At 46.4% G+C, this 24,073-nt stretch overlaps 1 pseudogene; it reads right to left on the bottom strand.

The window, feature by feature from the left end:
- Positions 1-14,953: 14,953 nt before the first annotated feature.
- On the bottom strand, positions 14,954-18,325 carry LOC149345247 (uncharacterized; annotated as a pseudogene).
- Between the last annotated feature and the right edge of the window lie 5,748 nt (positions 18,326-24,073).

The following is a 24,073-nucleotide window of genomic DNA, read 5'->3' as shown; positions in this document are numbered from 1 at the left end:
ATGGTGTGATTATGGTCTTTTGTCGAGCAATATTTACGAAAGCTGAAGGACCGTTTGGTTTATTGAAGTGTAAGGTTGTCCCATACTATTTACGATTACCTGAGTAAATACCTTGTAGTCAGCGGACAGTAGGTTGATCGGTATGTATTTCTTCTAGTTTTTGATGGCTACTTTCATATGAAGTATGTTATTGTAAGCGTTCTTCCAAGCTTCTGCTATGCTAGAGTCATAAGACATTGCGTATCAGAGTGGCTAGTTTCTCTAGCACAATTTTCCACGTCCATCAAGACATCTGCTGTCACCTGATCCTTTCCAGCTGCTTTCCCCATTTATATTGCTCCTAAGGTTTTCTTTAGGTGCTATTTCGTTGGTGGCAGGAAGTCCCATTGCTGTGCTCTACTGCCACTCATTAGCGATTTGATTACTTTAGCTACTGTATAGATTTGTGTAGAACTCTTCGGCTACTTGAACTATCTTATACATGTTGCTAATGACAGTTGAAGTTGGCGCTCGTACCGTCCTGTCTCCTCTCGTGATCGTCCGTTTTGCGCACTTACCTTCCCTTCGTCATGAACCAACTCGTCCAACAACGTATCCTGCTGAATGACATTTCCCTCTTTGTCTGTAAGCGCATGCACCTAGTTTTTACCTATGCCTAGTTGTTTGTTGACCCCTTTCCAGCTACCACCATTCTTTAGAGGAAGCTCGATTTTCTCCATGTTAAACTTGCTTGCGCTTCATGATTAAATTTTATAGCTCTGCCAGGCCAGTTCTGCTCGTTGGGTTAGACACTTTTATGCTTTGACGTTTTTTAATCAGATTTTTCGTCTCATGAGAAGCTTGTCGGTATTGTGTGGAGCCACCGTGCCGCCTACTTCTACTGCGCCATCCATAATACATGTGAGATTATCGTTTATTATTTGAACATTAAGGATGCACTCAAGAGGAATCTAAACTCGTATTTTTACCGCTGGAACTCGATCTACACGTTCCCAGCGTTCTTGTAAACTTCAAATTAATGCCCTGTGCGGCCGATTTCCCCAATTTAAATCGGATTAACGACCGGCTCCCGCATTTTTTTTAAATTCCCGGCAAATGGTGAGAGAAGCACGACCAACCTTCCACCCAGTCCCGTGGCGGCTAGTCGCTCTGTCATCAGCGGAGTGATACGTAGTGATCGGCGAAAGCAAAGAGTCCACGCGCATTTTTATTTCCGTGGGCCTAATTTGCCGCTATGCAGCCTCTGACTAGACCTATTTATTCACGGAAACCTTAAAGAAACGAAATAAAAGCGAAAGCAAAGTCGCCACGCGACTGCCAGAAAGGTACTTCATGCGTTGGTTGACTCCTCCCACCGTAGGCGGGGAATTAAAAAAAAAAGGCGGGACCCGGACGTTAATCCGATTTCATTAGGAAAATTGGATGCACAGGGCAATAAATCGAAGTTTCTAGGAATGCTGGGAACGTGTTTATTGAATTCCCGCGGTAAAAAGACGTTCAGATTCCTCTTCAGTGCACTTTTAAGAGCGTCCTCGTCATTTAGAACTTAATATCTGTTCTGCATCGATATCCTGAATTCCTCTACATTTCCTCTTGCTGCTAACTAGTTAAGGGACTTCCGCTTCACTAGCTTCTTCCGATCCCTCTTCATGTACAAGGTAATTCCAGACCTCGCCATTCTGCGGTCGGAAGTATGCACCTTTCTGAGAACCTGCACATCGTGCACGGTACCAGAGTGAGCGCATAGCATGAAGTCTATTTAATTTTTAATCTCACCACTGGGATTTCTACGTCCACTTCCTGTTCTTTCGTATCCGGAAAAAGGAATCCACATCTGTATATTATTTCTTTCAGCAAACACTGTTAATAACTCCTCGGAAACGGGCGGAATGAATGAGGGAACAAACATTTGGTAATGACATCCTAGTCGAAATCAAGAGCAAGAAATGGGCTTATGCAGGGAATGTAATGCGAAGGCAAGATAACTGCTTTAAGGGTAACGGAGTGGATTCCAAGAGGCTGGAAGCGTAGCATGTGGCGGCAGAAAGTTTGGTGGACGGATGATATTAACAAGTTTGCGCGTATACGGTGTTGGCAGCTGGCAAAGGATAGAGCAAGCTTTAGAAGAAACATGGGAGAGGCCTTTGCCCTGCAGTGGGCGTAATCAGGCTGATGATGTCGATATGGTGCCCACTGGCTCAAATCAAATGTCAAGTGCCAAGGTCAAGGTAAGGTTCCCAAAGGGGGTAGCCATGTGATCACGTGGTGATACTACCATAGCTTGGGCAATTTCACCACGCAGCAAAGTTCGTATTGCCCCTGTGAGCCATTGAAGGTCTTTGTCGCATCCACATTGAAATCAGAAGTTGACCCCGAGGAGTGGAGCTCTCGGTATCAATGGCGAGCTCTAGCGTTTTGTTGGATGGCCGGACCAAGAAAGGTTCGTGCTCCAGAGTCGGGAACGCCAAGAGTCTTGAGCTATATGAGGTCTTTAAAGTAAAGGCATATAAGGCGGAAATTCCCTACCGAGCCATAGTGCCCGAGAAGGACTCATGAAAGCACGCCGTCTCCTGCTACCATCAAGAGCATCTGTCTTCGCTGACTTTGGTAGACCACCTTAGGGTACGTAGCTCGATGGAGCCGGTGTACTTTCATTTGGCTGAGTCATTTGTACAATGGTGCGCCTTTATTCTTGAGGCAGATAACGTTGATTGCTGCTCTCGTTCCCCTTTAATGAAGTGTATCAAGTGCTGCTTCACTTTCGATAACGATGACATAGCATTCTTCCAGAGGTGCGGTAATCCCATTGAGGGCGTGGCTGGTGTCCTTTGATAATACCTAGATTCTACGTACCTGTTTTGACTGGAAGGACAAATCTTATGTTCAGCGGTCTAGTGTTTCGATTGGATCCTGAGCGGCGCCGGTTCTGAGTGACAGTAACCTCAATAAAATGGAATAGGAAGTGGAACAAAAATTTGAGGGGAAGGCTATAACGGTTCTGAGGTTCGTTGATGACTTCATCGCCTGTCCACGCGCCCATGAACGAAATGTAAATGCGGTTCATGAAGTCGAGAGGGCGTTCGTAGTGTCCTCGTGTGGTTTGATGTTGACAGTAGACCTACCGAAACTTAACAAGTTGTAGCTTGGACTTGCCGGTATAAATATTAGAAGAAAGCACAGCACAGCACAACGGGACAGAGAAAAAGAGCGGACAGGGCGAGCGCTAAGTGGCAACAGAAGGTTTAATCCAAGAAACCACTGTAAAAATGTAATCCGAGATTTTATGAACACGAAAAGCAAAAGAGGGATGCAACTACTGTCGCAAAAACCCATCAAAAACACAGCCGCACTAAGAAAAAACCCAAAGCAATTCAACACAGCACAGGGCAAATCGGAGAGGATTATCTTTAATGAAGCCACTAAATTTACTTTTGCTCAAGAGTGTCTGAAGTATTACTGATGCAAATGTCCTTTCCAAATTTGTAAATCAATGACGCCGCAAGAATTTCTCTGCCGACTTATCTTTTGAGTAACTGAACAACCTTGGCAAGCCACAGCAGAGGATGACAACCGGTGTCCCTGTAATGGTTTGGCCTCCCACTGGAAATCTGAAGGGAATTAAAATGTTCTCTCAATCGGTCATTTAGGCACTTCCTGGTTTGCTCTATGTATCCGCGCCCGCACCTCAGTGGGATTTTGTAAACAAAGTTCGCAGTACACTAAACGAATTTGGTAGTTCGCTTCTTGCAAACGGGCTTCATAGCCAATCTCTTACTGGCAAGAGCGCAAAGACTTGACAGCTTGCGGGGTGCAGTGAAGATCACATCTACCCCAAACATTCCTATGACTGTTTTTAAATTGTGAAACATGCTGTGGATCTAGGGTAACCCATCAAATTTCATCTGCTTGTCTTTATGGCTGTCACTGGCGTTAGTGCCTGTACGTTTTTAACTTATTTAATAGGTTTTTGGAGTTATTACCGGCACAAGGTAACCGGATTTCGTGAGACTTCCAGCCTGGAGCTCAAAAATAAAACTCATCCTGTGGCAACAAGACTTTAAAAGCAAGGCTGTAAATGTCAGCAAAGCAATACCATTTCACGCGTTTGGAATGTGGCGATTAAAATGGCTACACGGCTTTAGTCGAACGCGGAATGTAGGCCTAACAGATGTGGCTAGTTAGGTTACAAACATCCTAAAAACTGTAGCGAGTGGTGCTGAGGAAGCTCACAGGTAACTCTTAATTTCTTAGAAGTGGGGAGAACGTCTCAGAAGGACCTACAGAAGGACAAGAAGTCGTCAACCTACCTAAAAACTTCAACCACGCGTTCATCAAGGAGGTTATGATTTAAAGTGCGGTCAAGTATCGCCAAAAATATATCGCATGAAGTGGGCGCCACACAATACAAATACCTTGTTCTGAACACAGAATTTGTCATTAAAATTGATAACGGTGGAATTGAAGTAAACATTAGCTCTAAAAAAGCTTCCACAGGAAGGCCACAAGCGTTCAGAAATGGTACATTTTTCGAAATGTCAATGCTCTCCCGAGCACCAATGAAAAATTCATCATGCCGTATAGGACAAAATAAATCTTTAATGTCCAACGAAAAGGCGCAACTTGCTCCGTGCAGGTCTTAGAGAAGCTAATGTACAACACTTGGTGTGCATTGCTGCCATTGAATCGACCTTCAGAATGTAGCCTGCTGAGTTCATTCTGCAGAAATTTGCTGAATTCAGCCTGGCACGTATCACGTTCACTAAGAATCGCTCAAATGGTATATCGGTTTATGCGTCTTCACAGTAAAGAAAAAATGAAAACGTCCCTCGCTCTTCTTGACACTTTTGCTCACGTTTTCCGAATTAAGGCTGCAGAGAAGAGCCGCAGCCATGGCCTTTGCTTTCTTCGGCTTTGTAGTATTTCCTTGAAGTTTTTCTCAATCGCCCGCTGGAGCTTTTTGTCGAACCAGCGTTCCTTGTCGCCAAGCAATAGGGAAAGATTCGACTCACGGAAGCGCCTTGAAATATCATGAAGCACTGACCGTTGGTCAATACGGCAGGAGAAGCACCTGCGTACCGCTTCCAGACCTTCAGCATGGCGCCATTCTTCGCCATAATTAGGAGAATTCGCTGCGATTTTTCTGACTCATGCCAATCACTTTTATGATCTTGGCAATTCTTTTCCAGTGGCCGACCGAGGGACTGAAAGTAACGGAAAGGGAAGGTATTTCCGGCGGGAAGAAATTCTTGCTCAGGCAGAAGGCGAAAAATCCGCCCAGTAAAGTGATAACAACTATGAGGCTGGAGCATTGCGCTAACTGTTCCTCAAACGGGAGAACTCATAGAAGAGCATATTGTTACCGATGGACCGTGAACGAAGAAGTGGCGGTGCGCTGAACGACGACGACGTTGACGGTTGGTAGCTGGGCCCTCGCTGTCTGAGCTGAGTCACTGCTCTCTCACCTGGACCGCCTTCTACTGTCTCTCAAGCGCCCGACATCCCGTCCAACGTTCCGCAATCCATTTCTGCGATGATTGCTTCTGACCTGAGCCCCGAGCATGCACAGGATCTTCACAACCTTCTGGTGTCCTACACCGACATTTTTGACTTCGCTTCTGCTCCTCTGGGTCAAACATCGGTAGTGACTCACCGCATTGACACCGGCGATGCAAGACCTATACACCGGAGGCCTTATCGTGTGTCGCTACCAGAGCGCCAGGTCATCCAGCGGGAGGTGGACAAGATGTTGGCCAACGATATCATCGAGCCTTCAAACAGCCCTTGGGCATCTCCTGTCGTGCTCGTGAAAAAGAAAGACCAAACTTGGCGGTTTTGCGTCGACTATCGTCATCTCAACAAGGTCACGAAGAAAGACGTCTATCCCCTTCCGCGCATAGATGATGCCCTGGACTGTTTACATGGCGCCCGCTACTTTTCTTCCATCGACCTTCGTAGCGGGTATTGGCAAATCTCTGTTGACGCAAGAGACCGCGAGAAAACAGCTTTCGTCACCCCTGATGGCCTTTACCAATTTAAGGTCATGCCCTTCGGCCTTTGTAACGCCCCTGCCACATTTGAACGGATGATGGATTCGTTACTCCGGGGCTTCAAGTGGACGACCTGTCTTTGTTACTTAGATGATGTAATTGTTTTCTCGCCCTCTTTTGAAACCCACCGGCTTCGCCTTTCGTCCATCTTGGCACTTTTCCGCCGCGCAGGTCTTCAACTCAACTCAAAAAAATGTACTTTCGGCCGCCGCGAACTCAAAGTCCTCGGCCATTTGGTGAATGCGAGTGGCATACAACCTGACCCTGATAAAGTTCGTGCCGTCAGTGCTTTTCCCTGTCCCCGCTCGCCCAGCGATGTCCGCAGCTTCATCGGTCTCTGTTCCTACTTTCGCCGGTTCGTCCCGAACTTTGCAGCCGTCGCTCGCCCTCTCACCAATCTGTTGCAGAAAGGCGTTCCTTTTTCCTGGGGCCCAGAGCAGGCTACTGCATTCTCCAGCCTTATCGCCGTCCTCACTAACCCTCCTGTATTGGCCCATTTCAACCCGTCTGCCCCGACTGAACTTCGCACTGATGCCAGTGGTCACGGAATTGGCGCCATCCTTGCTCAGCGACAACGCGGCCAGCACTGCGTGATTGCGTACGCCAGCCGTCTTCTTTCTTCCGCCGAGAAGAATTACTCTATCACAGAACGCGAGTGCCTGGCTCTTGTTTGGGCCATTGGAAAATTCCGCACATACTTGTTTGGCCGCCCATTCACTGTTATCACCGACCACCACGCCCTGTGCTGGCTCTCCTCTCTCAAGGACCCTACTGGCCGCCTTGGCCGGTGGGCATTGCGATTGCAAGAATACACCTTTTCCGTGGTTCACAAGTCCGGTCGCCTTCATCAAGATGCAGACTGCCTGTCACGCTATCCCGTCGATCCTCCTTCTACAGACTGTGAGTCGTCGGATGCCTGTGTCCTCTCCATCTCCGACCTCTCCCACATTGCCGACGAACAGCGCTTGGATCCCGCCCTCACCTCTCTCATCGACCGCGTCAGCACCGACCGGCGCGACACTTCTCTGGCCCGGTTTTTGCTCGACGGAAACACGCTGTACCGCCGCAACATGCGACCTGATGGCGCTGAGCACTTGCTCGTTGTTCCCCGACACCTACGTTCCACTATCCTCAAACAACTGCATGACGCACCTACGGCTGGTCATCTTGGTGTCTCCCGTACGTACGACCGCGTGCGCCGGCGTTTCTTCTGGCCTGGTCTGTACCGCTCCGTCCAACGCTACGTTGCCGCTTGCGACGTCTGTCAGCGCCGAAAGAAGCCCGCTGTCCTGCCGTCTGGACACCTGCAGCCGATTCCCATCCCGACCGACCCGTTTTCTCGTGTTGGGCTAGATCTACTTGGGCCCTTCCCGGAGTCCTCCTCGGGGAACAAGTGGATTGCCGTCGCCACCGATTATGCCACGCGGTACGTGATCACTCGCGCCATTCCAACCAGCTGCGCCACTGACGTCGCTGACTTCCTTCTGCACGACGTCATATTACACCATGGCGCTCCCCGTCAACTCCTTACCGACCGTGGCCGCTGCTTCCTCTCCCGAGTTGTTGACGAAATCCTTCGTTCGTGCTCCGTTCGTCACAAGTTCACCACTGCTTATCATCCTCAGACGAACGGCCTAACGGAGCGTCTCAACCGCACGCTTACAGACATGCTCGCCATGTACGTATCCGACGACCACCGGGACTGGGACATAAGCTTGCCTTTTGTCACCTTCGCCTACAACTCTTCGCGCCATGATACCGCTGGTTACTCGCCCTTCTATCTTCTCTTTGGACGAGACCCCTTACTGCCCTTCGACACTGCTGCCCACAACCGGCCCTGTCACTACATATGCGCATGACGCTATCGCCCGAGCAGACGCCGCCCGCCAGGTTGCTCGTCACAAGCTCTCCGCCTCCCAAGCGGCTCAAAAACACCGCTACGATGGCCTGCACCGTGATGTGCGCTACCCTGCCGGATCTCTCGTCTTGCTGTGGCTCCCATCCCGTCGTGTGGGGTTATGTGAAAAACTTCTGCCGCGCTACACAGGTCCTTATCGTGTATTACGGGCAGTGACAGACGTCACGTATGAAATCACGCCGCTGCACCCAAAGTCGACGTCCGCTCCACTGAAGTCCGACGTCGTTCATGTAGCTCGCCTCAAGCCCTATCACCCACCGTCGACATCGCACGCCTAACACGCACCGGGACGTTGCCTTCAGCCGAGGGGGATAGTGTTACCGATGGACCGTGAACGAAGAAGTGGCGGTGCGCTGAACGACGACGACATTGACGGTTGGTAGCTGGGCCCTCGCTGTCTGAGCTGAGTGCTGGCCATCTCAGAGCAGCCGCCAACACAGACTTACCGCCGTAACATCCCCGTAACAATATGTAGAATCTTGCCCTATGCAGCTCTTCTCTGCAACCTTAATTTCGGAAAGCTGCGCAAAAGTGTCACGAACAGCGAAGGGCACGTTTTGAAAGTCTTTTTTTTTTTAATGCGAAGACAAATAAGCCGCAGTGCCCATTTATAGCCATTGTTACTGATCGCGGTACGTGACGGGCTGAAGTCGGCAAATTTCTGCAGCATCAGCTCACTAAGCAGCGCTCTGAAGATAGGTTGAGGATGAGCAACGCAGACAAATTTGCACACGTTCTTCGGGAAGGCCTTCATGCAGCGAACAGTGAATTTCCGGTGGACATTGAAGATTTATTTTATTCTGTACCCGATGATGAACTTTTCATTGCTTTTGTGGGCAGCGTTGATGTTTTGAGAAATGTAGCATTTCAATGCACTTCTGGCCTTTGCGCGGAAGCTCTTCTAGATCTTCTAAAGCTTTGCTAGAATTCCACCATCGTCAATTTAATGGTAGTATTGTATTGTGTGGCGCCCATTTCATGCGATACCTTTTTTTCAAACTTGACCGCAGTATAAATCAGGAAGTCATTGATGAACGCGATGTTTCTTTTACAACCAACAGAAGAGGATATTACTTGGACGCTGAGAAGGCAATGGAGACTTTGTCATCCGTTTCTAGGATATTAAAATACACCTTTGAATTTCCTCAGCAACTCTAATCACAGTTTTTAGACTAAGGACCTTTTTTTTAACCTGACTGGCCATATGTGTTGGGCCGTATTTCGCGTCCGACTTCCCAACGTGTGAAACATGGTATTGCTTTGCTGTTATTCAGAGCCCCGCTTTTAAAGTCTTCTTGCAGGAGAACCGATTCTAGGTTTCAGTTCCAGGTTGAAAAACTCACGAAAGCCGTTTGTGCTGTGCTGGTAATAACTGCGGTATCTGAAAGCCCGTTAAAGAAGTTACGAGAAGAACCTACGCGCTCTAACGCCAATGATAAGCAGAAAGATAAGCAGATCAAGTAATTTGAAGTGTTTCCCTATGTCCGCGACATCCCTCAAAATTAAAAAAGAGTTGCAAGAAAGTTTGGGGTAGATGTGGTTTTCACTGCACCCCGCAAGCTGTCAAGCCTTTTCAATCTGGGCAGTAACACTTCGGCTATAATGCCCGTTTGCAACATCAATCACTCCACTATGTTCGTACTCTGAGCATTGTTCCCAAAATTCCACTGAGCTGCGGTCGTGTATACATCGGGAAAACCGACTGGTGACTAAACGACCGATTAAGAGAGCATTTTAATTCTCTTCAGGGTTCCAGTGGCAGGGCCTGAGGTTGTCATCTTGTGTTGTGGCTTGCCAAGGTTGTCGGTCGCTCAAAAGATAAGTTGGGGAGAGAAATTCTTTAGGCGTCATTGGTTTGCAAACTTGGTAAGGACACGAGCATCAGTGCAGCATCAGTCCCTCTTCGGCAAAAATAAATTCAGTGGCTTAATTCAAGATACTCTTCTCTGGTGCGCCCTATGCTGTGTTGTACGTCTTTGCGTTTAATATTAGTCCGGCTGTCTATTTCGTTGTTTTCTACAACTGCAGTGGTACTCCTGTTTTGCCTTTTGTGTGCACAGTACCACGGTTACGTCTTTCGCCGTGTGGTTGGGCATGCGCTTTGCTCTTTTCTTCCAGTGGCTTCTTGGAAGAAACCCTCTGTTGTCAGCTTGCGCTCATCCTTTGTGCTCCTTTTCTTTGACCCATTGTGCAGCTATATGCCTTCGTTTAATATGCTGTACCATCAAGCCCAAACTAGCACTTTGCTAAGATTTGTTTCTTCTACACTGGACTCTACTATGTGTGTTCTTCCACTCGAGGAATAGTGCGCGCACTGCTCTTGCCTCATTATTGCCACAACTTGACGGGCTTGGTTGGTCGCCTTCTGGCTGCGCAAAGATTGCCCACTAGAAATATTTTCTCTTGTTGTACTCTTGGTCCCTCGGTCAACCACTGGAAGTTCATCAATTGGGACAGCAGGAGACAGGTGAGAGTCTTAAATAACTGGCCCAGGTATCTCTGCTTAACTTCCGGCTGCTTTGGACCCTCTGGGCTTAAGCTGCCGCGTAGCTACTGGAAGTCTTTGCACCGGGACGGATTTTCTGTGGGGCAGAACCCTTTTTGGCCTTCCCAGAAATGTAGCAAAGCGAAGTGCTCCGGTTCCGGTCACCTTCCTTCGAGATGCTTCCTGCCGTTGAACAAATTTTGCAAAGTATATTGTGCGGCAAGCCGAGAAAAAATAACTTGTGCAGAAGAAGAATGTGGGAAATGATGTCAAACACCTTTTGGAAATCAAGTAATAAGCAATCCATCTGTAGGCCCAGATCATAGGAAGCGTAAACGTCATGCGAAAATTCAGTTAATTGCGTATCACAAGACAGGACAGAACGAAACACATGCTAGTAGTCAACAAGAAAGTTTTATTATTAACCTATTTGATTAAACTTGAGTAGATAACATGTTCCAAAGTATTGAAGCACGCACTAGTTAAAGATATCGGCCTATAGTTTACCCCTTGGTTCCGAAGTCCACCCTTGTGAACAGGCACAATGTTGCCTACGCAGAAGAATCGAAAACTGACCGAGTTGGTGCATATTGAAGGAGTAAAAAACAGCACAGCGACGACGGGCAGGACAGAAGAAAGAAGAAGGATAAGCGCTGTCCTTCTTATGCCTGACATCTGTTACCCATCTTTTACCGATCTTCCAGTCTGCTGGTAAATCACAAATAGTAAGAGAGAGGTCAAAATTTATTTCTAGATATTCGGAAATAATTGTTGCGCATGATTTTGAGAACGAAGTTTGGAATACCATCAGGGCCTGAAGCTGAATTCGGCTGTATTTTTTCAAACAATTTGTATATTCCGAACTTGTAAATGAAGATGCCAGGCATAGGTTCACAAATACAGCTTGAGTAAACCGGCAGTTGGCTAGGTACGGTTTTTGCAAAAACTGGTTCGAAATATTCAGTAAAGCAGTAAAGCCTTATCGGTAGCGTTATTCATTGTGGTAATTTAAACGTCATTGTCGGAATGCCGACGTGGTCCTTGCGGTTTGACTTAACCCACTTCCAAAGTTCTTTAGGGTTTTTGTTCACCTTTGAGCCAAGTTTGAAAATGTAATTTTTCTTGGACGCTTTCATTTGAACTTTAATTTCATCACCCAAGTCATGTAGCAATTTATATATATGTTGATCTGGACATCGCCTCTATTGTTTAAATTTACGTTTCCCCCTGTTAATAAGCGATTTGACGCTGTTCGTGAGCCATGGCTTATTATGTCCTAATCTTGGAGTAAGAATCGTGTACGGGATATACTGCTTCACTTCACTTCACTTTATTCACCTTAAAACCCCTTCAGGGGGTATTACATAAGGGGTGGGCTAGTATATTCAACAATAAGAAATACATGTCATTGCAGTATGATACAAGTGGTTACAGCGGATAAGAATGAAGATGGGCACGTGATGGCGGCAACATCGGCGGGGAGGGCATTCCAGTCCACAATGGTGCGGGGAAAAAAGGAACCTGAAAAAGTTGCAGTGCGCGATAGAGGCCGGGCGATCTGAAACGGGTGTGCAGTGCGGTGAGATATGCGGGTCGGATGAGAAATGTAAGGTGTTTGATTCAGAGTGCTATGGAAAACTTTGTGGAGCAAACACATGCAGGCGACGCGACGGCGAGTTTCAAGGCTTTCGAGACCGGAATTATTCTTTAGAGATGAAACGCTGATCGTATATGGATATGCACAATGAACGAAGCGAATGGCGCGGTTTTGAACTGATTCGAGTGCATTTGTTAGGTATATTTGGTGTGGATTCTAGATGGGACTGGCGTACTCGAGTTTAGGTCTAATAAGGGTTTTGTAAGCTAGAGGTTTCACGTGTTGCGGTGCATGTCGAAGATGACGTTTTAGGAATCCTAGAGATCTGTTAGCAGATGATATGATTGTGGTAATGTGTGTTCGCCAAGAAAAATCGCTACAGAGTGTTACACCGAGGTACTTGAACGATTGGACGCTTTCTATAGATGAGTTGGCAGCTGTATAGGAGAAAATAAGGGGTTTGCGTTGACGGTGAAATGAGACGAGTTTGCATTTTTTAGCGTTTAGTGCCATTAGCCAGAGGTCACAACATTCATGGACGCGGTTGAGGCCATTTTGAAGAGCCACTTGATCAGAAATGTTAGTAACGGTACGATAAATTACACAGTCGTCGGCGAATATGCGAATTTTACACGATACTTATGGCGCCAGATTGTTAATATATATGAAGAATAAAAGCGGGCCGAGCACAGATCCCTGCGGAACGCCGGATGTTATAGGGAGAGTGCTTGAGTTGTGATTGTTAATAGAAACAAACTGAGAACGGTTAGCTAGGAATTCTTTAATGCAGTCTAGAATATTAGGGTGCAAATTTAAAAAGGATAGTTTAAGTAATAGGCGTTGGTGTGGTACCTTGTCAAAAGCCTTCGCGAAATCTAACAATAATGCATCGGTCTGTAGGTTACGGTCGAGGTTAGCATGCAGATCGAAAGGGAAGATTGCCAATTGGGTCTCGCAGGAGAGTCCCCTACGAAACCCGTGCTGAGCTGAATGAGAAAAGTTGTTAGAATCTAGGAAGTTTATGACATAGGAATAGATAACATGTTCCATGATTTTGCAAGGCACACTGGTTAAGGAGATGGGGCGGTAATTCACTGGAGAGTCCTTTAGACCGGATTTGTGGACCGGAATGACCCTCCCAACCTTCCAGTCATCCAGTAGCATTCCTGCTGAAAGCGATTGCGAATACAACAATGAAAGATATATGGCTGAAATGTGTTTTATGTTTTTCAGTATTTTGGAGTTGATTTCGTCCACTCCGCCGCCGCGGTGGCTCAGTGGTTATGGTGCTCGGCTGCTGACCCGAAAGACGCGGGTTCGATCCCGGCCGCGGCGGTTGAATTTCTTTGGAGGAGAAATTCTAGAGGCCCGTGTACTGTGCGATGTCGGTGCACGTTAAAGAACCCCAGGTGGTCGAAATTTCCGGATCCCTCCACTACGGCGTCTCTCATAGCCTTAGTCGCTTTGGGACGTTAAACCCCATAAACCAAACCAAATCATTTCGTCCACTCCAGCAGCTGATTGAAGTTTTATTCTCTCAATATGGTTAGTCATGCCTTGCACTGTGATGTCAAGGGGTGGCATTGTTGGTAGTGCTACAGTAGGCGGAGTGGGTAGTGATGAGTTTGTTTCATCTGTGAAGACGGTCGCAAAAGCAGGGTTAAATATTTCAGCACCTTCATCATCGGTGGCTTCCTCACCCGCAGCGTTTGTAATGGGTGTGTTGCATGTTGCTTGGGGGTTTATTATTTCCCAAAACCTCTTCTGTTTTAGGATTTTTGGCAGATCTTTTTGAAAAAAGGCACGTTTGGCGGAGCGAACTGCAGCATGATATGTTTCTTCAGCTGTATAGTAGAGTTCACATGCATCGGCACTTCGATACCATTTCGCAGTACTATAAATTCGTTTTTTTTTTCCTTTCGAATCTTCTAAAATCATGTGAGAACCACGGTTTTTGGCGGTTTGCACGAAAGCTGATACAGGGAATGAATTTGTGTGATAGTTCGTTTATCTTGTTTTTGAACACTGACCAGTTATCACTGAGAGTCCGCAGATGAAATACTGATTGAAAACAAGGCAAAAAAGCTTCTAGTTCGCTATTGATTGCTTCGTAATTTCCTTTATCGTATAGGCAGATGGTTTTCGTGAACGTTTGGCGGGAGGTGCGGGGAAAACTTGAACATGGCATGAATAACCTTATGATCACTGACTTCGCGCAGGTATGTAATTTATGATAAGCTTTCAGGGTCGTTGCTGAGTATTAAATCTAGGATGTTTGAAGATTCGTGCGTAACGCGAGTCGGTTCGAGCACCATTTGCCTCAAGTTAGAATTTAAACAAACATTTACAAAATCTCTAGCTTCAAAGTTACCTGCTGTTAGTCGGCCTACATTTTGCCAATCTACACTTGGAAAGTTAAAGTCTCCAAAGAGAACAACTTGTGCAGTGGGGTATTTCTTTGTAATTTGATCTAGAGAATCGTTTAGTTTAGGAGCGAATAACGGGTTGGTGTTAGGGGCCCTGTAGCACACGCCAAGCAGAACGGTTTCTGGTGAAGCGCTGCATTTTAAGCATAATATTTCTAGGTCTGAAGTTATGTTAACAAGGAAACACGAAATGTGGTTGTTAATAGCAATAAGAACACCTCCTCCGCGTTTGCCCTGACGATCTTTACGATAAACGGTAAAATTCGGTAAGTCATCTAAAACTTCATTATCACTGACGTCGCTTGATAGCCATGTTTCCGTTAGGATTAATATGTTGCTGCCAGAAGATAAAAGGAGATTAGACAAGGCCTCGCGCTTTGGAAGGAAACTGCGTGCATTGGTGTAGATTATAGAACAGGAAAGATTAACTCGACAGTTAGTCGGCGGCTGCTTGCGCGCTTTCCGACGGCGAAAAGATTGCTATGGGATTTCTTTGACTGACTGCGTAGCTTGGTCAAAGATATACCGTTTCGGCCCCATGTGCAGCGTTTTGTAACGGAGGGAAAAGGGTGCAGACTTGGTCCTAGCAAAGGCCACAAGGTGTTTTCATGCGTTTCGAACGGGTAGAGAAAAATCTTCGCCAATGCTGAAACCAGTGTCTTTAAGCTGAGTGCCTTTTCAGAGTATGATCCCTTTTGTTTTGAATGATGACAGCTTCACTATAATTGGCCTTTTGAGGTCATTGCTGTGGCGGCCGAGGCGGTGTGCGCGCTCTATTTCTTTAGGTTCTATCACCAGGTTGAGGGCGTCAAGGCAGTGTTGAATGATTGTTTTTTCTGATTGGTCATAGGACTCTTTTTCATTTGGGTCCGGAAGGCCGTAGAATACTAGGTTGTCTCTTCTCGAGCGGTTCTCGAGATCGTCCACACGCGTGTTCAAATCAAAAAGCTGCTCTGTCGTTCTATCAGCGTTTGCTTGAAGTGTTTCCACTTCGGCTCGAAGGGTGGTAAGGCACTCGATCGCATTGGGTTTCGAGGTCAGCAATCCGTTTGCTTAGGGCAGATATTGATTTATCAGTTGCTACCAGTTGACTTTTAAGGCCCTGCACTTCAGTGATAAGTTGTAACTGCCCGGAGGACAGCTTTTGTAATTCAGTCATAATATCATCAAGATTAAGTGGTCCCGGATTCGTTTCAACGTCGCCCGACACTAGTAGTAGAGCGCGAACGACATTTACACATTCAATAGCAAGTTCAAGGCAACACTGCGGGTGATGAGAGAGATGAAAACTGCTCAGAAAAGAGCAAGGGCTTCTGTTTGAATATCAGCCATAAACCACTGACGTTAGATGTAGTGCTGCTAAATACAAATGGTTCAAAGTATTGTTCTGATTCCAGTGCAATTTGCGATCAAAAAATAAAAAGCTGCGGTGCAAGCTTGCATCGCACCTTTTTAGGCCGTGTTTTTTCGGTTGGCTTTCATCGCATGCTTTTAGGTTATCACTCCTTCCCTCGTAAACTTCATTTCCTTTACGTACGTCCTCTGACCATCTTGTGAGATTTTAATGTCTTTCGCGTCGTTGCCTTTTCCATTTTATCGTTTTCATCTCTCTCATCACCAAGCTGCACAGGACTGCCGGCGCGTGTAGAATTGTTTTTTTACCAAGAGTTGTTAATATGTCTTTCCCCCTGCTCGCTTTACTGCCGCTGTTTGGTTTTTGTGCCCTCAGGGGCGTGCCTGGCACCTTGCCGACCAGAATGAGTAAATGCTTCTTGGATTTTTTTTGCTCTGTGCAGTGTGGGTCAATATGCGCCGGCGCGCTTACCCTGTTTCCTTTGGTTTATTGTTCTTTGACTTGATTTGGGCATGGGCTCTACAATCACGGGTTTTGGGTGTTGTATAAAGCGTGCGGATCACCCTCCTTCGGAATTAAGGTTGTTAGTTCAGCACTCTGTGTGTTTCGTTCATCGTGTCTCAGCGCTGCGCGTTCAGGATGTCAAACCAACTTGCCCAGCAACACACCCTGCGCATGGAAACGGAATTTACCAAACAATTTGTATTTGAAAACAAGAGAGAGAGAGAGAAAACTTTTATTCGAATTGAGGAAGGTTGCTCGAGCAACTTGGGTGGCACCCCTAGTCCAAGGCGCCACTGGCTTTAGCTGACTGACGGACTTGCTGAACCAACTTAAGTTGCTGATCCAGGGTCTCGCTGGTCAGGGCCACCTCCCACTGCTCATATGTCGGGTTGGATACAGTTAAGTGTTTTGGTTTCGTTGTGCATTCCCACGATATGTGGTAGAGCGTAGGGAAAGCTCCACACCAAGGGCATGTATTCTGGTATTGAGTGGGGCTAATCTTGTGTAGGATGAACAAGTTAGGGAAAGTGTTGGTCTGAATTTTCCTCCAGTCTATGGCTGCGGAGGAGTCTAGTTTTATGTGAGGGGGTGGGTATTTTCTGCGTTCCAGCCGAATATGTTCTAATTTGTCACCATAGGTGCTAGGCATGGGCGTGGGGTAGGGATGAGGATCCGCCCGGTTGGTTAAATCTCGGGCTAGATCGTTGGCTACCTCATTTCCAGCTAGTCCTTCGTGACCAGGTGTCCATGTTAGTCTGTGTGTTTGGCTGAGATTGCCAAGTAGCTGTGTTGCTCTTGAGGGAAGCCTGTCATTAAGAAAGTCTCGGCAGGCTTGTTGGGAGTCTGTTATAACGTGGGAGGACTCTCCTCTTTGGTCTTTATGTTTGATGGCGATAGCTATTGCCAGAGCCTCTGCAGAGGAGCGGTTTTCTGCATAAATAGAAGCTTGGAGAGCCGGTTTTAGTTGGTGGTCAATCGCAGCGACTGAGAACTTTCCCGGCGTGGGGAAGGCCCCAATGTCTACGTCAACGGCTTTACGGTCGCTTTCTAGGTGTTTCTGAAGTGCCTTTGCTCTCGCTTGTCGTCGAGTGGGAGTATCAACAAACAGGAATAAACCATGTGTGGGGATGAGGTCGCTAAAAGCCAAACATAAAGAGCCCTGTGATGAAAATACAGGCAGTTTGTTAACCAAGTGAACATCGAGCATACTAAAATCTCCTCCGAGCAAGAAATAATCTGTTGTCAATTTATCTAAAGTACCTGAAAGAGAAGTAAATGAATGACTGGTTGTATCGCTAGGTGGACGGTAAAACGCCCCAATCGTTAGGTGTTCTCTATTCTGAAGCACGACTTTGCACCAAACAGTTTTACAATCGCAACCACTGAAGTCGAGTATGAAACTCGGAAAAAGCTTCTTTACGAGTAGAAAGAAGGCTCCGCCATGTGCTTTTTTTTCCATACGATAGGCTTCATAATCTGCAGGAAACAATTCAGAACTCGTAACAGTGTCATCCAGCCAAGGCTAAGTTCCGATGACAGTATCTGAATTTAAGGTTGATAACAGTGCTGCTAGTCCTTCGATTAGGATTTTTAACGCTACGGCAGTTGATAAGCACTATACATCAAATCCAGAAACAGCGGTCGGCCGGAGACAAAGATTGCTGACCGAAGATTGGCGAACAGCCACACACTTCGTCGAAATTGCTTTTTTGATTTCTTTACCGTATAAGCTTCGGCGTCCTAAAAATATGTGCAACCACCAATAGTCAGCTTGTCATGCCGTAACTTAAATACTGAATCTTGTTGCCGACCGAATTCGGATAGTTAATCGCGAGCAGTGCGAACAGAGTGTGAAAGATCCTAGCGAATTGAAAACTCGGTTGATTTCAACTTGCTATACGCCGCCAGTACTGATTCCCGGTACATAAACCTCGCAAAACGTGCGACTATTGGCCGGTTTTTGCTTGAATGAAAAGTACCTTGTCTATGAGCATGGTGGATGTGGATCGGGTCAATCTGTATGCCTAGCTTGTCAAAGCATAATGAAACTACAGCGTCTTCCGATTCTTTCCACGTTTCAGACTGCTTATCGGGAAAACCAAAGAAACAAAGATTGTTCCGTCGGAGTTTGCTTTCCACATCATGAGCAATGGTTCTAACTGAGGCTATTTAAGCAGACAACGGGTGAGAAGAGCTATTTTTAAGCAGTACTATAAATAGTTAATGACCCCTGATATTTCTCCAAAGAAGTGACGCGTTCTGATAAGGTTTTGATTTGTTCTTCCGTAATGAGCTGAATTTTACGTATATCTGTCAGATCACCTAAAATCTACAGAAGGCAATATCTATGAGAGACAAGTGGATGGGAAACACAGAAGCGTCAAGGTATTGTTACAAAGCCGCAGCAAAAGCCTGACAGCTTTGAAGGGAAAAAGTTTGAGCTTCAAGATGGATTTCGCCAAAACGAATTCAGACACTCGGGTATTTTGCGGCACCGTATGATGTGGCTTCTGTTAGTTCAAGATGGCTTAAAATGTTACCACATAATAACAAAATATAAAGGAATAAAAATATCCAAGCAGAATGCGCGCTCTTTCATAGTTTCATGTACCGTTCATGTGCCGAACAATGCTAGGTTAACATGCGTCTAACACCAGTTGTCAGTCGATTCATTCGCTGGTCGTCGAAAAATCCTCAAATTCTTTGTTTGTGTAGAAGTTTCACGCAAAAAAGCAAACAGCAACTAAAAGCATGTTGCATTGTGGCTCGCAGGTACTTTTGATGGTTTTGGTCAACGAAGGGGATGTTCGAAAGAAAAAAAATTGCGAGTAAATATGCAAAGACATGAGAAAAAGCTATATAGCCCCCAATGCAAATTGCGCAACCGAAAAATAAAATGCACAAAAACAACCATTTCCGATCCTACTATTTGAAGAAAAGGAAGGAAATAGCAGAACAGAAAATACGGTAAAGACGCGATCACAGGGCACGACGTAGGAAAGCTTAGGAATTTCTAGCGCGTGTCCGCATGCGTTTATGAATCACCGGCCTAATATTTCACGTTCGCAACGCCTAATTCGAAATTATGAGGCGACTGCTTCATTTCTGGACGTTGCTAAAAGTGCGCACAAATTCGGTTTAGCGAATGTACTTGCACTAAGCTATTACGTTTGTATCGCGATCTCCATAAAGCCGACACCCGCTGCGCACTGCGGCAGTCAATTCCTAGAGCGAATAAAAAAAAGTGTTCTTTAATTAAAAAAATTATTGAAATGAAACCTATTTGATTTTTGTAAAAAGCGCCTTTGGGCTGGTTTTCGGACACTCGTTCGAGCAGAGCGTGCAAAAACGCTTTCAAATGCATAATGTTCCATGACAAATAGGTGGGTCATTATGCCCAGAAATCCGATGAAGGCAACAGCGTGAGCTCTCTTTGTGCACTTCTCAAACAAGGAATATGCTTTGTTGATTAGGGGCTTGGCTACACCATATATTATTACACGAATCATTACCACTCGGTCACTACAGCACGCATTCTTTAATTACTGAATTTACGGGAACTTAAAAAAAATTTAGGGATTAGTACAGCCGTTCCTAGTTACTTAGTATTAACGATAGACTTCTTTACATCTGTGGTCGTCGGTCTGGATGGTGTCGTCGTCGGTCTTATGCGACAAATCGATTCCTCTGTGGCGGAATAGGCACAGTCCAATGACCACCGCCAAAGCAGTCGTCACGTCTTTGTTCTACACAAAAACCGCGAAGGAACAAAACCAAAAGTAAGGCAGCAGCTAAACAGCGAGCGAATGCGTTCGGAAATTTTTGTGAAGCACCGCACAACTCCGTTCGGTCCGACTGCCATTAGAAGTGTCGAATACCATTCGACTCAATGCCGCTTAAAAGTCCGCGTAGCACGGGTGTTATGACAGAATTGCAGTAGAAGTAGTCGAGCATTAGCACTGCGCAACTACTCTAATACTGCTCATATGCTGTAATGTTCTCCAGGAGCATGTGTATTCATCTCAAGGATCAACGTTAAACATCTACTTTGGCAACGTATCCATGCCAATTATAGTTAAACTGAAATGAGATAGATATATACCGGTCTCACACCTCTTATCGAGAGCTCAAGTGACTTTTACGAGTTCGAAAAATTATAGAAACTGTCGCTCTCTGTTGTAGCAATAGTGGCCGTTGCCATGAGGCTTTAGCAGACGGCGCAAGGTTTGCCGGTATACTTTTAACACTCGATGGGTGATGACACCGCTAGAACACTATAGACAGCTTTCTTAAAGAGCATAGCCAATTCTGGAAAACAGCGGGAGAACTCTGGCTAACATGGCCCGTGATAGCCATGATTTTAAGATGGCACAACCGACAATGGCAAAGAGTGGAAAAATTCTGGCTAACCTTGCCCACGCTAGCCAGGATTTTGCGGTGGCACAGCTAGTACTGCGAAAGCGATGGACAACCAGAGCCATCATTTTATGCGCTAGTGAGTGCATGGTTAAGCTGATATCAGAAACTCATTGGGAACTCTGTGCCTACTTAGGGCCATGTTTTGCCAACCGTATTCAATATTGTCCCGCTGTCATGTGCTACCTAGGTACCTGATCCTCACCAGCTGCTTTCCCCCTTTCCATTGCTCCTAATGCTTTCTTTCCTTCCTCCATCGTTACTGGCTGGATGTCCCATTACTTTGCTCGACTGCCTCTTTCAGTAACTTGGTGATTACATTCGCCGCTGTGTAGATTTCGGTAGAACTCTTCGGCTACTTACACTATCGTATCTATATTGCTAATGACATTGCCCTTTTTGTCTCTCAGCGCATGCACCTGGTTTTTACCTATACCTATTTTTCTCTTCACTGCATTTAGGCTACCTGCGGGCTTTAGAGCATGCTCGATTTTCTCCACATTAAACTTTTTTATGTCGCCTACCTTGAGCTTGTGTATTAACTTCGATAGCTCTGCTAGTTCTATCTTGTCTGTCAACTACTTTTCCGCCTAATCTGTACTACAGATTACTACCTATACTCCGTCTCACAAGATGTTTGCAGCACTACGAAAGGTACTCTCTCGTCCAATCAGGATGGCGCGCACTACATTAGTGTGTTCCTACGCGCCTGTGGCTCGATCCACCTGATGTACAGGTGGCTTCTTTCTACCTCTAGCAGGTGGCGCTTGATGTCTTTTTATTCTTTTCTTGGTTTCTTTTTGGACTAGCGGACGCCCGTTCCAAAGGGACTAGCCCCACTTTTTTTTTTGTCGCAACCTGTTCTGATAAGTTCCTCTGTTGTCGCGAAGCCTCCTGCTTCGCCTGCTTGGAGAAACAGCGCACTGTCGGTGTAGAGCACACAGGAGACACAACAGACTCGACCGACGCCATGTTGGAAAGTGGCGACGCATCACTACCTTGCAGCAGGCCTCCGCAGAGCTGTGTCCGTACGGGCTTTGTCTGGTAATATCACCAGTGATTGAAACACTCCCTACCATTTAAATGTACCTGTCCAAACCATGTTTTTAGTTGCAATGCTTATTGTTTTGATTAATAGTCATACACTCCTCAAATATTCGAGGGACTATTTTCTGTGTTTCTGCAGTCCTGATTGGACGAGAGAGCCCTACCTTCCGTAGTGCTGCAAACATCTTGTGAGACGAAGTATAGATTACTTTCTTGTAGCCTTCTTTCCATATTTACCCCATAAAGCATGAACAGCAGTGGTGATAGAGGACAACCTTGCCTTAGTCATTTGTGTTCCCCCACAGTTGTGGTACTTCTGATTCCTTTCCATGTAATTTCAACTTTAATATCTCGGTTGATTTCCTGTAGAAATTCAGTTACCTCCTAACCGATACCTACATCTTTTAATATGTTCTACGGGAGTTCCCAGTTCACATTGTCGTACGCACCGCTTATGTTCTGAAAGGCTAAATATAGAGGTCTGTTTTCCGCCTTACCTATTTCTCTGCATTTAGTAAGCACGAACAGGCTGTCATCTAAGCGCCTACCCCTGTCTCGAGCTGTGCGCAATTTCCTTATTTGTTATTACTATTTACAATGCTTTTATCAACGTTTCCTTCCTTCTGGACTGGAGTGTCACAGTCAGAGTCAGAGTTAGAATTCTTTTTTACCGGCCTTAATAACTCGCGCAATAAAAAAGCACCCATGTGACATTTTGGCCACTTGAGTGCAAAGCCGCTGAGGCGGCGCAGTGGTTATGCCTCTCAGCTGCTGAACCTAAACACGCGGGTTCGATCCCAGCCTCGGCGGTTGAAATTTTATAGCCCCTTGGTAAGAGTCAGAATTCTTTCCTTGCCGGCCTTAATAACGCGTGCAATAATAAAAGCTTCCATGTGACAATTGGACCACTTGAGTCTAAAGCCGCTAAGGTGGCGCAGTCACTCTACTTCCGGCCACCGGTGTGAACGGTCGCAGAATCATGTGCTCCAGCGGTGCGGTGATAGCGGCCCTCTCCAGCCGCTGAAACAGGCTTGAAAACACCGAAGATAGCGAGTACCAGATTATTCTGCCAACTTTGCCTACCGTACGCGTAGTTGCTAACACGCTTTTTTTGCACGGCGGTGTGCGAGTTAAGCCTTACAGGGTTGAGGATTTCCGCGACGCCCTTGCCAACGTTGGTGCGCTCCCCGAGGTTTTCGCGTTGGGTGCGTATCAGATCGACCATGTGTGGGCTGTCACGTTAACCAGCACAGAAGCAACAAAGAAGCTGGCGGCGTTCAAGGAACTGGAAGTTAAAGGTCGCCGCTGCCTCATCATTGATCCCGAAGACCAACAAGTGAAGCTGCGACTCCACTGGATGTTGCACGGCGTGGCAGATGATGACATCCGGACGGCCTTCGCTGCTTTTGGGAATGTGGCCGAAGTGACCCGGGAGAGGTGGCCAATTCAAGGCATCGAGGAGAAGGGTTCCACCACGAGGACCGTGCTCCTGAAATTGAATGAAGCCGGGCATAAAGGTAGATGATTTACCGCACCAGCTGCGAGTCGCCGGGGAACTAGCTCTTGTGGTGCCTGGGCGGGCGATGCAGTGTTTACGCTGTCGAGGCACGGGGCACGTCCGCCGCGAATGTAAGGTTCCCCGATGTTCAAAAATTAGACGCTACGGACATGAGGAGGCTGAATGTGTGGTCACGTACCCTTCGGCCGCGGGACCTGGATCGAGGGGACGGTCGGTGGAGCTCACTGTGGGCGTAGTCGTGGCAGAGGAGGCGGCAAAAGGTGCCGGAGAAACGCGAACGCAGAAGGGGGCACATTTATCAATCTTTGGCAGAGCTACTTGTTCTTTTCAAGCAAACTCTGGTATGTCATGCAAGTGTTGCACTATTCCCGGGCAAATGTCCAGAAGATACACCGAATTTTAGCTGTGTTTGTTTGGCCATCGACCTGGGAACGGTGCAGACAGACGAATTTGTTTAGACGTGCGTAGGACATATATTAGACGTAGGACATATATATCTGCGCCAGCTAGTCAACAGGTTTTTCTTTTTTCGAGGTGTTCGTGCCAACTGAGGTTGAGCCGTGTTTTGCCTGATTTTGTTGTGGGAACAAAGTATGTGTCCGGAAGAACTTTCGGTTAGTTCAGTAAAGTTGCTGATAGCGTTAAATTTCTTGTAGTGTGTTTTTCGAAGCATATTTAAGCGACGTGAAGCGGAAAAAGCTATACGGAGACCTGTTTGATGTTGTTTTCCAGTGCCAATGTACAGAGCTTTGTATAATGG

The sequence above is a fragment of the Amblyomma mixtum genome, chromosome 5 (genome assembly GCF_055824585.1).
Source record: "Amblyomma mixtum isolate Tamu chromosome 5, ASM5582458v1, whole genome shotgun sequence".
Lineage (NCBI taxonomy): Eukaryota > Metazoa > Arthropoda > Arachnida > Ixodida > Ixodidae > Amblyomma > Amblyomma mixtum.
This window is presented reverse-complemented; position numbering and strand designations above follow the sequence as displayed.